General features: G+C 44.1%; 1 long non-coding RNA gene across 1 annotated transcript in view; it reads right to left on the reverse strand.

The window, feature by feature from the left end:
* LOC133647928 (uncharacterized) overlaps window positions 1-15,527 on the reverse strand; it is a 28,362-nt gene extending 12,835 nt beyond the window's left edge. The window contains exon 1 of the long non-coding RNA XR_009825806.1: window positions 15,389-15,527. This is a non-coding gene — a long non-coding RNA (uncharacterized LOC133647928). The remainder of the gene's footprint in view (window positions 1-15,388) is intronic.
* Window positions 15,528-16,172: the final 645 nt, after the last annotated feature.

The following is a 16,172-nucleotide window of genomic DNA, read 5'->3' on the forward strand; positions in this document are numbered from 1 at the left end:
AAAAATATCAAAATGACCCCCGCATGCTTTAATTTTTCCGTGTGCGGCCCTCAGTGGAAAAAGTTTGGACACCCCTGACTTAAGGAGTGACAAACAGTACTTTTCAGCAATTTTGTGCCAACTTTCTCTGATTGCTGTTGTCAGATCAGCTTTGCAGGTTGGAGTATAGACATGGACCATTTTCTTACATTCCCACCACACATTTTGAATTGGATTGAGATCGTCCGGATGAACGCAGATACGGGCATAACAAGGGAGTGATTAAATAACAAGACGGTGTAATAATCAACAAACAGAAACAGGTGCGTGAGCTTAGACACTCCTAGCAACACAAACATAAACATAATATACTGTATACTAAAACTAAGGAGAACAACAACAAAACCAACAAGGTCCTGACCGATCTTTACTATTTGCAGGCAATGACAATGACCTAAAGTATCTTTCTAAAAGGAAAGATTTTAGAGTTTTTGATCTATAGAAAAATGCATTATCATTTTGAAAACTGGTGTCATCATCCCCAAACATCCTTTCAATTGATGGAAAAAGAAAAGTGTCCAAAATGTCAATGTAAATGTGTGCTTTTATTGAAGATGTAATAACAGCCATCTCCCTATTGCCATTTTTTGACATGCAGCCTCATATCATCAATGAGTGTGGAAATGTGCATATTTTTTTGAGGCAGTCTTCTTCTTAAATATACCGTATTTTCCGCACCATAAGCCGCACCTAAAAACCACATTTTTTCTCAAAAGCTGAAAGCGCGGCTAATAACCCGGTGCGCCTTATATATGGATTAATATTAATATTTATTTTTATAAAGTTTAGGTCTCGCAACTACAGTAAACAGCCGCCATCTTTTTTCCCCGTAGAAGAGGAAGCGCTTCTTCTTCTACGGTAAGCAACCGCCCCCATAGAAGAGGAAGCGCTTCTTCTTCTACTGTAAGCAACCGCCAAGGTGAGCACCCGCCCCCGTAGAAGAAGAAGCGCGCGGATATTACGTTTCATTTCATTTGTGTGTTTCTGTAAAGACCACAAAATGTCTCCTACTAAGAGACACGCGTACAAGGTTCCACTGACTTTTGATATTCATGTGAACCGCACTGTGGATACAACGGGAACACGTACGGTGAATATTCGCACCACAAGGAATGAGAAGTCGTCCTTCACCGTGGTTCTAGCTTGCCATGCTAACGGCCAGAAACTTCCACCCACGGTGATATTCAAAAGGAAGACCTTGCCAAAAGAGAACTTTCCAGCCGGCGTCATCATAAAAGCTAATTCGAAGGGATGGATGGATGAAGAAAAAATGAGCGAAGAGACCGGGTGACTTTTTTCACGCAGCTCCGTTCCTGTTGATCTATGACTGCATGCGCGTCCACATCATAGATGGTGTCAAAAAACAAGTGAAGCACACCGAAGAAGAATAATTCGAGGAATTTGTGGATGAGTAATAACTTCAGAAAGTGAGCTTTAAATGTTTATTTTGTGTGTTGTGTGACACTAACGTATGAGCAACGTTGAGTTATTGATGTTGCTATTGCTCTGCACTATTTTCAGTGTTACTATTTTTGTGATTGCACATTTGCACATTACATTTTGGGAGTGAACAGAGTTGTTAGAACGCTGGTTTGTAATATATTATTAAAGTTTGACTGACCTATCTGACTGTTTTTTTGACATTCCCTTTAGCGTAGCGTAGGTGCGGCTAAAAACACGGGGCGGCTAATAATTAAACAAAGTTTTGAAATATGCCATTCATTGAAGGTGCGGCTTACAACATGGGGCGGCTTATGGTGCGGAAAATACGGTAATTGGAATGGCACCAAACCAAATTTCCAGCATCATCACCTTGCACAATGCAGATTTGCGATTTCCCATTTTTAATGACGTTCACACAGTCATCCATAGTCCACGATGGGTTTTCTTTAGCCCATTGGAACCTTGTTTTTTTTCTTCTGCTTAAATGTTAATGACGGCTTTGGTTTAAGTTTTCTGTATATACTCTCTTTGTATCTCTTCTCTCTTGGCTTTAGGCCAGGGGTCGGCAACCTAAAATATTCAAAGAGCCATATCGGACCAAAAATACAAAAAACAAATCTGTCAGGAGCCTCAAAAAATTAAAAGCCTTATCATCATCTGCATCGCAGTCTCGGAAGACCATTGATTTCCTCTGCCTCGGAGTCAGGTCTTGTCGCAGCGTCTCCTGTGGCTGTGTAGGCCAATTCGTGAGAGACATTCCCGGCCACAGATGTCACACATCCAGACCGGTCCCATAGATGTTGCCGGTGTCGCAGAGCCCTGTTTCTTTCTCTTTTTCCTCTTTGCCTCATGGTGTTGGGCCAGGGTGGTTTCTGACTTGAGCAGTCCGCTGCGGAGTGCCTGCTGCCACTGAAGGCGGTCCTCGGCTGCATCTTCCCAGCTGTTGGGGCTGATGTCAAAAGACTTGAGGTCTTGTTTGCAGACGTCCTTGTAACGCAGCTGGGGACGGCCAATCTGCCTCTTGCCAGTTGTGAGTTCAGCATAGAGGATGTCCTTTGGGATTCGCCCATCGTCCATCCGCCGGACATGGCCCAGCCAGCGGAGACGTCGCTGCCTCAGTAGGGAGCACATGCTGGGAAGCTGTGCTCTTTCCAGGACTGATTGATTTGTGATTCTGTCCCTCCAGGTGATGCCCAGTAGACGCCTAAGGCAGCGAAGATGAAAGATGTTTAGCCGCCGCTCTTGGTGGGAGTATAGGGTCCAGGTTTCACTGCCGTACAGTAGAGTGCTGGTGACACAGGCTCTGTACACCTGCACCTTAGTGCGGATAGTGAGCTTGCTGTTTTCCCATACTCTCGCTGTAAGCTTCCCAAAAGTTGAGGCAGCTTTTCCGATGCGGCCACTGAGTTCGGCATCGAGTGACAGGTTGTCGGTGATGGTGGAACCGAGGTAGGTGAAGGTGTTTACGACTTCCAGGGTGTAGTTGTTGATGGTGATAGAGGTGGGTGGTTCAGTTCCCTGTCCCATCGTCTTGGTTTTGCTCAGACTGATGGTCAGGCTGAAGTCCTGACAGGCTTTGGTGAACTGGTCCATTAGGGTTTGCAGGTGCTCCTGGGAGTGTGCTACCACTGCTGTGTCGTCAGCAAACAGCATGTCCCGGATGACGAGTGGCCTGACCTTTGTTTTGGCTTTCAGACGGGCAAGTTTTAAAAAGTTTACCGTCTGTCCTTGTGTGAAGGTAGACTCTTTCAGTTGCTGTACCAAATGCTTGGCGCAGGAGGAGGGAAAAGAAGATCCCAAATAGGGTGGGCGCCAGCACGCATCTCTGCTTTGACACCACAGCAGATTTTGAAGAGGTCTGATGTGGACCCATCGAACTGGATGGTGCCATGCATGTCGGTGTGGAAGGACTGGAGGATGCAAAGGAGTTTGGGGGGACAGCCTATTCGTTCAACCAGCTGAAAGAGGCCACTCCTGCTCACAAGGTCGAAAGCTTTCGTAAGGTCAATAAATGCCATGTAGAGTGGTTTTCTCTGCTCTCTACACTTCTCCTGCAGCTGTCTCAGAGAGAAAATCATGTCAGTAGTAGACCTACCAGCTCTGAACCCTGCCTGAGATTCTGGGTATATTTTCTCAGCGAGAACCTGGAGTCTATTCAGTGCAACTCTGGCAAAGAGTTTGCCGGTAGTGCTGAGTAGAGAGATACCACGGTAGTTGTTACAATCACTCCTGTCTCCCTTATTCTTGTACAGGGTTATGATGGTAGCATCCCTCATGTCCTGTGGGACAGCACCTTCACTCCAGCACAGACAGAGGAGCTTGTGAAGTTGGTCGAGGAGAGCAGGCTTTCCACACTTGAGGATTTCAGCTGCGATTCCGTCACTGTCAGGTGATTTACCGCATGCTAGGCTGTCAATCGCTTTGCTTAGCTCCTCAGTTGTTGGTTCCATGTCCAGTTCTTCCATTACGGGTTGATACTCAACATGGCAGAGGGCTGCATCGGAGACAGTGTTGTCGCTGGCGTAGAGTTTGGAGTAGTGTTCTACCCAGCGGTCGAGTTGTTTAGAGCGGTCAGTGACGATTTCTCCCAGTGCCGATTTCAGCGGAGCAGTTGTGTGGTCTAATGGTCCAAGCGCCTTTTTGATGCCGTCGTACATGCCTTTGATGTTACCGGAGTCAGCGGCTGATTGGATGTTGCTGCAAAGCTGTAGCCAGTAGCTGTTAGCACAGCAACGGGAGGCATTCTGCAGTTTCTTCCTTGATGCCCTGAGAGCATGTAGGGTATTGTCACTCGACGTGCATTTGTAGTTGGTAAGGGCGATGCGCTTTTCTTCCAGTATCGGTGCCAATACAGATGCGTTGGCTTCGAACCAGTCATTGGACCTTCGCAATCTTTTGCCAAAAACCGTTAGGGCCGTGGTGTGGATGGTGTCTCATAAGCCTTCCCAATACTGCTGGGCAGAGCTGCACTGGGGTAATTGGTGGAGGGATTCCTCTAAGGCACGGTTGAAAGAAGCAGTTTTAGTTGGATCGGCTGCTTTGCTGCAATCCACACGGGGGGGTCCTTTAGGTTTGGCTCTGTAGATAATTTTTGTCTGCAGTTTGACTTTACAGCAGACGAGGGAATGATCGGTGTCACAGTCTGCACTGTGAAAGGTACGGGTTTGGAGGAAACTTCTGAGTTCAGAGCGCCGTGTTATGATCAGGTCCAACTGGTGCCAGTGGCCAGATCTTGGGTGTCTCCAGGAGACTTTGTGGCGGGGTTTGGACTGAAAGTATGAGTTAGTGATGCAGAGATTGTGAAATGTGCAGAACTCAAGGAGACGCTGCCCATTCTCATTCATTCTACCAATGCCATGGAAACCCAAGCAAGATGGCCAGGAGTTATGATCTGAGCCAACTCTTGCGTTAAAGTCACCAAGCAAGTAGAGCTGATCTTGTTTGGGGATGTTTCTCACAGTCGCCTCAAACTCATCATATAATTTGTCCTTTATTTCGTGGGAGGAGCTAAGTGTTGGTGCATACACACTCACCAGGTGGACAGGTCCCATGGTGGTGTTAAGGCAGAGGGTTAAAATTCTCTCTGATCCACCTGTAGGTAGTACTATTGCTCCTAGTAGAGTGTTCTTGACTGCAAAGCCAACTCCGTATTCTCTGGTTTCACCCGGAGGCTTCCCCTGCCAGAAGAAGGTATATTCTCTTTCTCTCAGTGAGCCTGATGAGAGGAGTCGGGTTTCCTGAAGGGTACAGATGTCTATTTGTCGCTTCAGGAGTTCGTTGTTAATGACTGCAGTCTTGCGGGCGTCGCTTATATCGAGCAGGTTGTCAGTTAGTCCGGGGGTCATGGTTCTGACGTTATGCCCCATAGATGGGCAGTGGTTGGTGGACGCCAGGGCGTGTCCACACACCGGTGGGCCTGCACGCCTCGCCTCTGGGGCCCACTGCTGCTCCGAGATCCCCTACAGTTTAGCCTGCGTCCGCAAAGACGCAGTTGCCGTGCGTGGCCACGAGGAGGCACCACAGGGGTCTTGGTGGTGGAGAGGCTTTGTACCAGCAGGAGGAGGCTTACACACTCGGCTCCTCTTTTCACCCACCCAGCTGCTTACAGCTATTGGCGGCAATAGCTGTAAGCAGAGAGTAGCATGCAGCATGCACTAACTACAAGCACTTCTGCCACAAATCTAACGCACTGACGCATCACACGCACCCTGTGCGCGAGCACTCACACATTTATATAAGTCTTATAATGAAGGCAACATATGATGTAAGTGTATATATTAGCTGTAATAGACTGCAAGCTCTTATCTGTGAGGCGGGTGCGGTATTTGGATTTGATGTTGTTCATGTTTGAGAGTATCTGCTTGCACAGGTATTTGTTTTGTTTGCAACAGCCACTTGTCTGGCACCACGTCGTGCTGAAAGAAACGTGTGTTGCAGGCTTACGCAAATCTTTGTTGACAAAAATGTTGAAATTTAATATTTAGTCTACACATTTTTACAGCATTGGAAAACATTAGTAAAACGTAGGCTTCTCAAGAGGCTGAAACTGCGCCTGGAAATTACTGGCTTCAAATAACCAAAGGTATAGATGTGTGTGTCCATGTTAAAGGAAATGTCAGGCTGTATTCTTTTATTAGATTTATTACAATATTTGGCAAGCTGGGTAACCTTTGCTGTGGTCTGGAATGACACACAAACAACTATCAGAAATGCAGCCAATATTTCATGGCCTTGTGGTTAGAGTGTCCGCCCTGAGATCGGTAGGTCGTGAGTTTAAACTCCGGCCGAGTCATACCAAGGACTATAAAAATGGGACCCATTACCTCCCTGCTTGCCACTCAGCATAATAAGTTGGAATTGGGGGTTAAATCATCAAAAAGATTCCCAAGCACAGTCACCAATTAAATACACAGAGGACATGAGTAAAGGAAATTAAATGAGCATAAATATACCTACAAACGAGGCATAAAGATGCCAGCCTAAATAGCATGTTAGCATCAATTAGCTTGTAGTCATGCACTGACCAAATATGCCTGATAAGCACTCCACACAAGTCAATAAGCCAAAAAAGCTTGTCAACACAAGTCAATAACATCAACAAAGTTTACCTTTGTGCATTCACGCACAGCATTAAACATTTGGTGGACAAAATGAGAGAAAGAAGGAGTAGTCTTTCTGTGGCAGTGTTGGAGAAAGTTATACATGTAAACCAGGGGTGACGGCATGCTGATACAATTTCGCTGCGCTTGTTGAGGGTTGACAACTCTGGACGGTATATGATAAACAGTTTTTCTTTTAAGCATAGGTTGCATCTTTTGTTACCACTGTTGTAAGGTGTGCTGGATGCAAGAATTTGCCATGGTAAGGTGTGCTGGATGCAAGAATTTGCCATGTTACATGTTAACATGGCAAATTCTTGCATCCAGCACACCTTACAACAGTGGTAACAAAAGATGCAACCTATGCTTAAAAGAGAAACTGTTTATCATATACCGTCCAGAGTTGTCATCCCTCAACAAGCGCAGCGAAATTGCATCAGCATGCCGTCACAGAAGGAAACACCTCCTAGGTAACACATGAGTCAATCACCACGCCCCCACGCCTGCCTGTACCCACCCGCTCTGTGCCCTATATAAACCATGGTATGTGAATGCTTCCATTAAAATCTCCTGAGGATTGAGGAAACCCCTCATGAAACAGGCCTGTAGAGATGAAATAGTCTTGTGATTTTTTCCCACACATACATATATATATATATATATATATATATATATATATATATATATATATATATATATATATATATATATATATACATTAGGTAGCACATTGGCACGGGGTGAGTGTGTGTGTGTCTCACAATAAGTAGGTCTTGGGTTCGATCCTCGGGCTTTGGGCATTTCTGTGTGAAGTTTGCATAATTGCATAATCTCCCCGTAACTGCGTGGGTTCCCTCCGGGTACTCTGGCTTCCTCCCACCTCCAAAGACATATACCATGGGGATAGGTTGATTGTCAACACTAAATTGGCCCTAGTGTGTGAATGTGAGTGTGAATGTTTTCTGTCCATCTGTGTTGGCCCTGCGATGAGGTGGCGACTTGTCGAGGGTGTACACCGCCTTCCGCCCGAATGCATCTGGCAAAGGCTCCAGCACCCCCCAAGACCTCGAGAGGAACAAGTCGGAGAACATTGTTGAATGGATGGACATTGGAGTTAACTCCGTAGCTCACTAGCTTGTATGCGCTGGTTTTCTGAGGCTTTTATTTCATTAGCACAGGCAAGATGGAGCAGCACTTTTATTGTGAAAACAGGAACTGTGCGGTTGGTCATTACAGTTTTGACAGCTGGTACAGAGAGAGTCTGTTGAAATTAAAAGTGCTTCTCGCGTTCCTGATGGTAGTTTTTTTTTCTTCATACTAAGCTTGCAGCAGCCAGCATCATCGCACAAGATCCTCGGTGCCGTAAATGTCAACTGAGTCACGAAAGTGACGTAAGAATGAAGACTGATGATCAGTCATTTTTAGGTCTACTTTTTTTTTAATGCCACTCTCACCAATCGACCGGTAGCTCACGATCAATCTAATGGGCACTCCTGATGTAAACAAATTGCTGCGTCACAGGCCACACAACTACGGTGCGTTCATGGACCGCCTAAATTAGTAAGACAAAACGGAGCTGGCCAAATACTCTCATCGGTGAAGCATAAACACAAACATATTAAACAGCGGGTTTTCTAACAATTAGGAAGGTTCGTGTCATATTTGTTTTCCTACAGAAACCATATTAAAACAAAAAATATATTTTTCCCCCATTTTTTTCCATTCGATTTATGGAAGTCTAAAGAGCTGCGGGTTGCCTACTCCCGCTCTAAGAAAAGACAGTCAAACTCCCTTCCCTCTCACTGTATCTGCCCTGCATGCCTCTTTGTTTTGTCCTGTCTTTAACTTTCTTGCAGCCTCTTTTTGCACTACTCTCCAAATTCTAAACAATGTAATTGATCAACTGGTCTCTCAACAAAATTGACATGATCCTGGATTTGGGGTAACCTGCCTGTCCTGACGGAACGGTTGTTGCTGGACACACGACAGTATCTTACGAGAAGTGGAATGCTGCGTGCCTGGCGACCTGTCGAGTACGTTGAAGATATCTACCTATTCATAATCATGATATCAGGACATCTGCTGATTGGAACAAGTGTTGCCGTGGTGTATCGACAAATAGGACGATGCTGGCTGCCATTTAAGGTACACCAAAGATGCCACAAATGATTGTAGGATGTGGGCAGAGCATGGACACTCAGACTTTTGTGATTTTGGACTGAATCGCAAACTGGCCAACATCAAAGACGCCGTCTTCTCTGCTTGATGAATTTGAGGACCAGATATAGACAATTAGAGTGAAAAGTTTACATTTGTTTTTGCTCGCTCAAACACAAACATTCTATCTGCAAGCGACCTGGCAAAGTATTTGCTTCCCCTAAAGGACAGTGCAGTGAAGACACAACAAACTTCTCCCCTGTCAACAACACAAAGTTCAACTCTGCTCGCCGTGCCTGCAGAGCAACTCCAGCCCTACAGACATAACACACACACACACAACGGACCATGTATTGCACATATGCACCCATACTACCACCCCAACGCCACACCTTTGCAGCCGCTAATCATCTTAGGGGCGACGAAGGGCTGGAGCAGCGCCAAAAGGGCTGCAGCTTCCGCACTAGAGGCCCCCCCTCTCCTCCTGTCTTGGGGTTTCTGTGTCAGAACATGTGTAAGCATGTGTGCTTATCAAGTTTGTTTTCCCTGTCATGTCTATTTTTCTACAGAAATTTAACAACCAAATGAACATCCTCCAAGTCTGGTGGTTCCTTCATTTTGCCAGTGGTTGTAGTATAGTATAGTATTTTAGTGAGTGACTGGCTGGTTCGCAGTCATCCTGTTTATGGGTCAATGGTGAACATCAGAAAAGCAGTCAGTATTTGGTGTGACTACCAACGCAGTGCAACACATCTCCTTCGCAAAGAGTTGATCAGGTTGTTGATTGTGGCCTGTGGAATGTTGGTCTAGTAGTATAGTTCAATCCCATATACAGATGTACTAAATGCTTTCAATGACGTGTGTAGATACAAGTGTTTTATATACAGTTTATTCCTACATTTTTATTTCTTCTTCCTTGTTGAGAGTAATTGTTGCACATTTTCTGGTAACTAATTGTTATTTGCTTTGTACATGACTATTGTGGTTTGAAAGTGTACACGATAATCTGTAAATCTATAAATTTAAGTATTTTAGATTTAACAAAAAAATTAATTCCCCATTAGATGCATGATTTGAAATATTATGAATACATGGCAAACAATGGTCAAAGAATACATTTTTTGTACAAAATAACAAAATTAATAGAATAATACAACTAATAATATTATTATTTGGTTTTTTAAGATTGCATGAAGAGTTAGTTTAATGTGAAACTTTTGCTTCTTCCTACCAATTTTTGTTTCCCCTTTTAAATGTTTTCTAAATCTTGTTTTTTAATCTCTTAGCAGTGACAGCCAAAATGTTTTGTCAATAACCTCAACTTTTGAGTAGGGCACAGGATTATTCATGTTTACGTTTTTTTGTTTTCTTTTATTTGCTCATGGCTCAATTTTGCAGTTAGAGGCGAACTCATCTCTACACCTATATCCACCTGGCCCATCTGATTGCTGATTGGTCAGCTGCTGCGTGCTGTCTATCATTATCACTGTAGCGAGAATTGGCAGCGCCAGAGAGCTAATAAATGATCTTGTGAGCGGTCGAAAGCAAGGCAATTCAACTGGCAGCCCGAAGCCAAATATGGCCCAAGACTGACACGAGATCTGCTCCTGAGTTTAGCTTAAAACTTGAGCGAGACTTCAACATTTTTGCAAATTGGATATTAGAAAAACACTAAAGCCCTTCTGTTGTATAAAGTACCCTTACATTGACATTTTAACCATTGTGTTAAACATGCATGGCCAATAAATCTGATTCTGATTGCAAAATTCCAGCATCCACAGGAGTGAATGCTTGTATTTTGCATAACAGACTATTTAATTTTTTTTGACAAATTTGACGAAATAAATAGATCAAAAACATATGTCCACTCGAGAAGGTGCTGGTTATCAAAATAAAAATAACAATAAAGAAGAAGTCTGTACCCTCAGTCCTTAGCTCTTTTTTTTTTTTTTAAATGTGGCCACTAGAACAATTTAGTTAATTAGGCTTTGTGGCGATTTTTCTGCTTGGCTTGAGTGTTTGATTTGTCTCACTTTAATAGTGCAACGCTAGTTTTGGATGGTAAAACGGGCAGCAGACGTGCCCCTGGACCAATTTGTCCCCCGTTGGATTGGTTTTAGCCTTTTAAGAAAATCAAATGTTGTTTTTTGGCTCCATGGATAAGGTAAGCGAGTCACTCTCATGATTTGTTTGGCTGTCCATTTCCGCTGAATGTCTTCCTGGTGCAACAGACCATTTTTACGAGCTTTGGACCGGCATTGGAGAAGTCAAACAAGCTGGCCTGGAATCTAACCTACGTTGTCTGCATGAAAAGTAGCACCAACAAATTAAAGTGAACCCTGCAGCCCTTAATTGTTGGTGGTAACTCTCAGTGGAAAAGTGTATGTTTCTACATCCAGTTTACTTGTCCCATTTAATGATGATATATTACTGCAATATGTGACGCCTGTATAGGGATCCTATGTGCATCTATCCATCCATCTTCTTCCGCTTATCCGAGGTCGGGTCGCGGGGGCAGCAGCCTAAGCAGGGAAGCCCAGACTTCCCTCTCCCCAGCCACTTCGTCCAGCTTCACCCGGGGGATCCCGAGGCGTTCCCAGGCCAGCCAGGAGAGATAGTCTTCCCAACGTGTCCTGGGTCTTCCCTGTGGCCTCCTACCAGTCGGACGTGCCCGAAACACCTCCCTAGGGAGACGTTCGGGTGGCATCCTAACCAGATGCCCGAACCACCTCATCTGGCTCCTCTTGATGTGGAGGAGCAGCGGCTTTACTTTGAGCTCCTCCCAGATGACAGAGCTTCTCACCCTATCTCTAAGGGAGAGCCCCGCCACCCGGCGGAGGAAACTCATTTCGGCCGCTTGTACCCGTCATCTTGTCCTTTCGGTCATAACCCAAAGCTCATGACCATAGGTGAGGATGGGAACGTAGATCAACCGGTAAATTGAGAGCTTTGCCTTCCGGCTCAGCTCCTTCTTCACCACAACGGATCGATACAGCGTCCGCATTACTGAAGACGCCGCATCGATCCGCCTGTCGATCTCACGATCCACTCTTCCCTCACTCGTGAACAAGACTCCGAGGTACTTGAACTCCTCCACTTGGGGCAAGATCTCCTCCGCAACCCGGAGATGCCACTCCACCCTTTTCCGGGCGAGAACCATGGACTCGGACTTGGAGGTGCTGATTCCCATCCCAGTCACTTCACATTCGGCTGCGAACCGATCCAGTGAGAGCTGAAGATCTTGGCCAGATGAAGCCATCAGGACCACATCATCTGCAAAAAGCAGAGACTTAATCCTGCAGCCACCAAACTAGATACCCTCAACGCCTTGACTGCGCCTAGAAATTCTGTCCATAAAAGTTATGAACAGAATCGGTGACAAAGGGCAGCCTTGGCGGAGTCCAACCCTCACTAGAAACGGGTCCGACTTACTGCTGGCAATGCGGACCAAGCTCTGGCACTGATCATACAGGGAGCGGACCGCCACAATCAGACAGTCCGTTACCCCATACTCTCTGAGCACTCCCAACAGGACTTCCCGAGGTACACGGTCGAATGCCTTCTCCAAGTCCACAAAGCACATGTAGACTGATTGGGCAAACTGCCATGCACCCTCAAAGACCCTGCCGAGAGTATAGAGTTGGTCCACAGTTCCACGACCAGGACGAAAACCACACTGTTCCTCCTGAATCCGAGGTTCGACTATCCGGCGTAGCCTCCTCTCCAGTACACCTGAATAGACCTTACCCGATCCTATGTATTAGCTGTAAATGTATAAATGGTGAGTGCTACTGATAGTTTAACAATATCAACAAAATATTTAAACTAGTTCTTTATTCTCTTTTATTACATATAAATGATAGATAAAAACAAAGTCAATAGCACACAATAACTGAACCGAAGTAAAATCTAATACCAATAAATTATTTAAAATTCGGACACAACCCTGATATCGACACTACCAATTTATGGGTCGATTCGCCCTCCTCTTACATGTCAAAGCCTACTACAATGCTGACACACCAACAGTTTTTGTTATATTAAAGTTAAAAGTTAAAGTACTACTGATAGTCACACACACTAGGTGTGGTAAAATTACTCTCTGCATTTGACCCATCCCCTTTTTCCACCCCCTGGGAGGTCAGGGGAGAAGTGAGTAGCAACGGTGGCCACGCTCGGGAAGCATTTTTGGTGTTTTACTCCCCAATTCCGACCCTTGATGCTGAGTGCCAAGCAGGGTGGTAATGGGTCCCAATTTTATAGTCTTTGTTAAGACTCGCCTGGGGTTTGAACTCACGACCTACCGATCTCAGGGTGGACACTCTAACCATAAGGCCACTGAGCAGGCATATTATCCCCTCTCTAGACTTGTATTTATCTACTCGTTAATTTCATGTTAATAACTGCTTACTCTCTGCTGTAACATGCTTCCATCTCCACTTCTTAAACTTTACCAAGCACCTATTTCTTCTGTTGTTTCTAGCTAGCTTTGCGGTTGGCTCATGCCCTTGGCTTGCTCTTGCTGTGTAACCTATTTGGCCTCGTCCTCCAGTTATACTCTATGGGTGCTCTGTAATATTACTCAAGATATTAAGAAATACAGTTTTTTTTGCCGTAATGGAGGTGATTATTATTAACTTAGTGGTGTGGCTCCACAATGTGTACAGAGACACATAATTAGCTGCAACAAATAGGAAAGGGATTCATATGGCCCCATTCCTGGATGATCTCTGAGTGGAAAAGGGTGGGGGTTATCATTTTGCAATGCAGTCTGCTGCAATCAATGGAAAGTACCACTCTAAATAGCAACTGATGCTGTGGTGAAAGTTAACATTTCCACAATTTTTTTAAAGATATTCACACTCTTCTGCCATCTGGCAGCTACGTGGACAGTGCACCTCCCAATTCGTCACATTTCATGTGTCAGGTAAATCACAATGAATGGGGCTATATGGATTCCCGTCCCACTGTAGATTCTCAACCGGGGGTTAAAAATAAATGTAGTGTCAGCCCGATGTTATTAATGTTTGTGGTCAGCATTAAAAGATATTAAATACTTTTTCACGAAAATCGTCGAATACTGATCGGTGACCGATCAATTGGCGTATCTCTTAACGCTTGTATCAATAGACACAAGCTGTACATCTATCAAACCAGAAGAACATCAGCTAAAAGCTCAAACTAAACAATTTAATAAAAACACACACCAATTCAAAGCATAAACCTTAGCAATGTGTCATGATTAATTTCAGAAATAAATGGTTTATACAGCGCTTTACTATACCTGCATGACACCCAAGGTGCTTTCCATGATACATCACATTACCCATTCACACACACATTCATAGAATGAATAAATACAAGTAAAACAATAGAGTCACAAACCTAGCAGTGTTTGAAAGCTGACATTTATTTACTTATCATTCCTTTTCTACTAAAACTGTTACTCGTATCCACTTGTAAGTACAGTGGAACCTCGATTTAGCAACCCCTCTTTTTGCAAACTTTTTAATTCACAAACTATTTGATCAAGCCAAATATGCCTCTGTGTGCAAACCATGTCTGTGTACGAATGCTTCATTCATTCATTTTGTGTCCCGTTGGCAGCCATGTTGTGCTTCCTTGTATTGAAGAAGCGGGCTTCGTACCGCAGCAATTAATTGTGACGAGAATGGACTTTTCTGAGAAAAAAAAGTCAAAGCAGATTTATTTCACAGCGGAGGAGAGGACACTACCTCTTGTTCCTCCTCTCCCTCCCCTCTCTTCTCTCCCTCTGGCTGCTCCTTCCTGTCCTCTCGCCAGCTGCTCATTTGCCGATGACAATGCAAAGTGTATTTTACTTTTTTAAATGTTTATTACTGTAGCGATATAGTTGTTGAACTTAAAATTTTTAGTGATTCCTGATTGTTTGTGAGGGCACCAAAGTGACTTCTGTATGCACATGGTGACAGAGCAGCGCATACAGGACACTTGAGATTGTTGTTGTTGTTGTTTTGGCTTATTAATAATTACATAATTGATCCATCATTCCCTTGTTATGTTAGTTTGATTTACAGTACTGTATGGCACTTTACATTGTGTTCAAAGTGTACAAAATGTCACTAAAATGTGGACTTTTGTGGAGGCTGCAATCCATTATTCGTACTTACACTCTTTCTTTTGGAGAAATTTGCTTCACTATACACACTTTTATATTTATAAACCCCAGTTTGGGAACCAATTAAGTTCGTACATCGAGTACTTTTTCATATCTACACTAACCATCAAAGTAATTACTTTCATACCAACATCATCATGTACACATCGTACAATAAATCATCTTTTTTTTTCTTCCAACAAGCCTGTCAAGTTTAGGGGGTATGATGTTCATTGAAAACTTTGAACAGTCCTTAGATGGGACTGGTTGATTGTCTCCAGCTCACCTGTGACTGTGAACAGGATGTGATAAAGTAGAAAGATTTAAAAACATCCTTCTTAAACATATGAAAATATGCTCACACACACATTGATTTAATCCAGCATCCATGGGGCCAATCTGCTGTTGCCCCAGGGACAAAAAAAGATTAGTAAACATTTGTTTCACTTATTTCTTTCATCCGTCTTTTATTCAGCCATCTGTCAGCAAACATATCAATTAAATATCAACTGACCTCAGTTTATGAGCGGAGTTTGTTCCGTGACTGGGCTCGTAACTCAGTCCCTGTCTACACTAAGCCGGATAACCCCTTAATCAAATAACTATTTAGCCTAAGCCCAGTTTCAGCCACACTAAACCATCGTTTAAGATTCCCCTCCTTGGAAACACAGGTAAGTGTGTCGTGTATTTCTTGAATCTCCAGCTCTTACCCTTGTATGGACCCATTGATCGTTTACAAACTGAGTTCAGAGAGGAAGTGACGTCAGAAAGACCGCGCCCCATACAGAAAGTGATGTCAGAAAGAACGCACCACAGCCAGATTCATTACAACCGGAGCTAACCACTGGAAATATGGAGGCGAGTCTTCCAGACATGTCGAGTTTCTCATTCTTCTACATGTATAGACGCTTGTGGAAATCACACATGAATACATTAAGAGAAGAAAACGCGCGATTGCAGCTATTTCGGATACAACACTCCTCAGACGGCAAGAGAACTTTCGAATGTCCAGGTCAGCTGTGATTCTACTTATCAAAAAACTTTGTCCATTTGTCGAAGGAGAGACAACGAGAATGCGGGCTCCCGTGGATGTAATTAAAAAAAAGTAGCCTGTGCTTTGTATTACCTGGCCGTCGAGGAAAGACTACGGAAAACATTGAATGCATTTGGACTGGCAAAGCAGACTGTATCAGTTATGTCGCGGACTCAACGTCTAGGTCCAGAGTATATAAAGTCACCAAAAATGAATGGACAATGAAGGTGAAGGCAAAAGAGTGAGGAGTGTCCTGACCAGATAT

Source organism: Entelurus aequoreus, linkage group LG04 (genome assembly GCF_033978785.1).
Source record: "Entelurus aequoreus isolate RoL-2023_Sb linkage group LG04, RoL_Eaeq_v1.1, whole genome shotgun sequence".
Lineage (NCBI taxonomy): Eukaryota > Metazoa > Chordata > Actinopteri > Syngnathiformes > Syngnathidae > Entelurus > Entelurus aequoreus.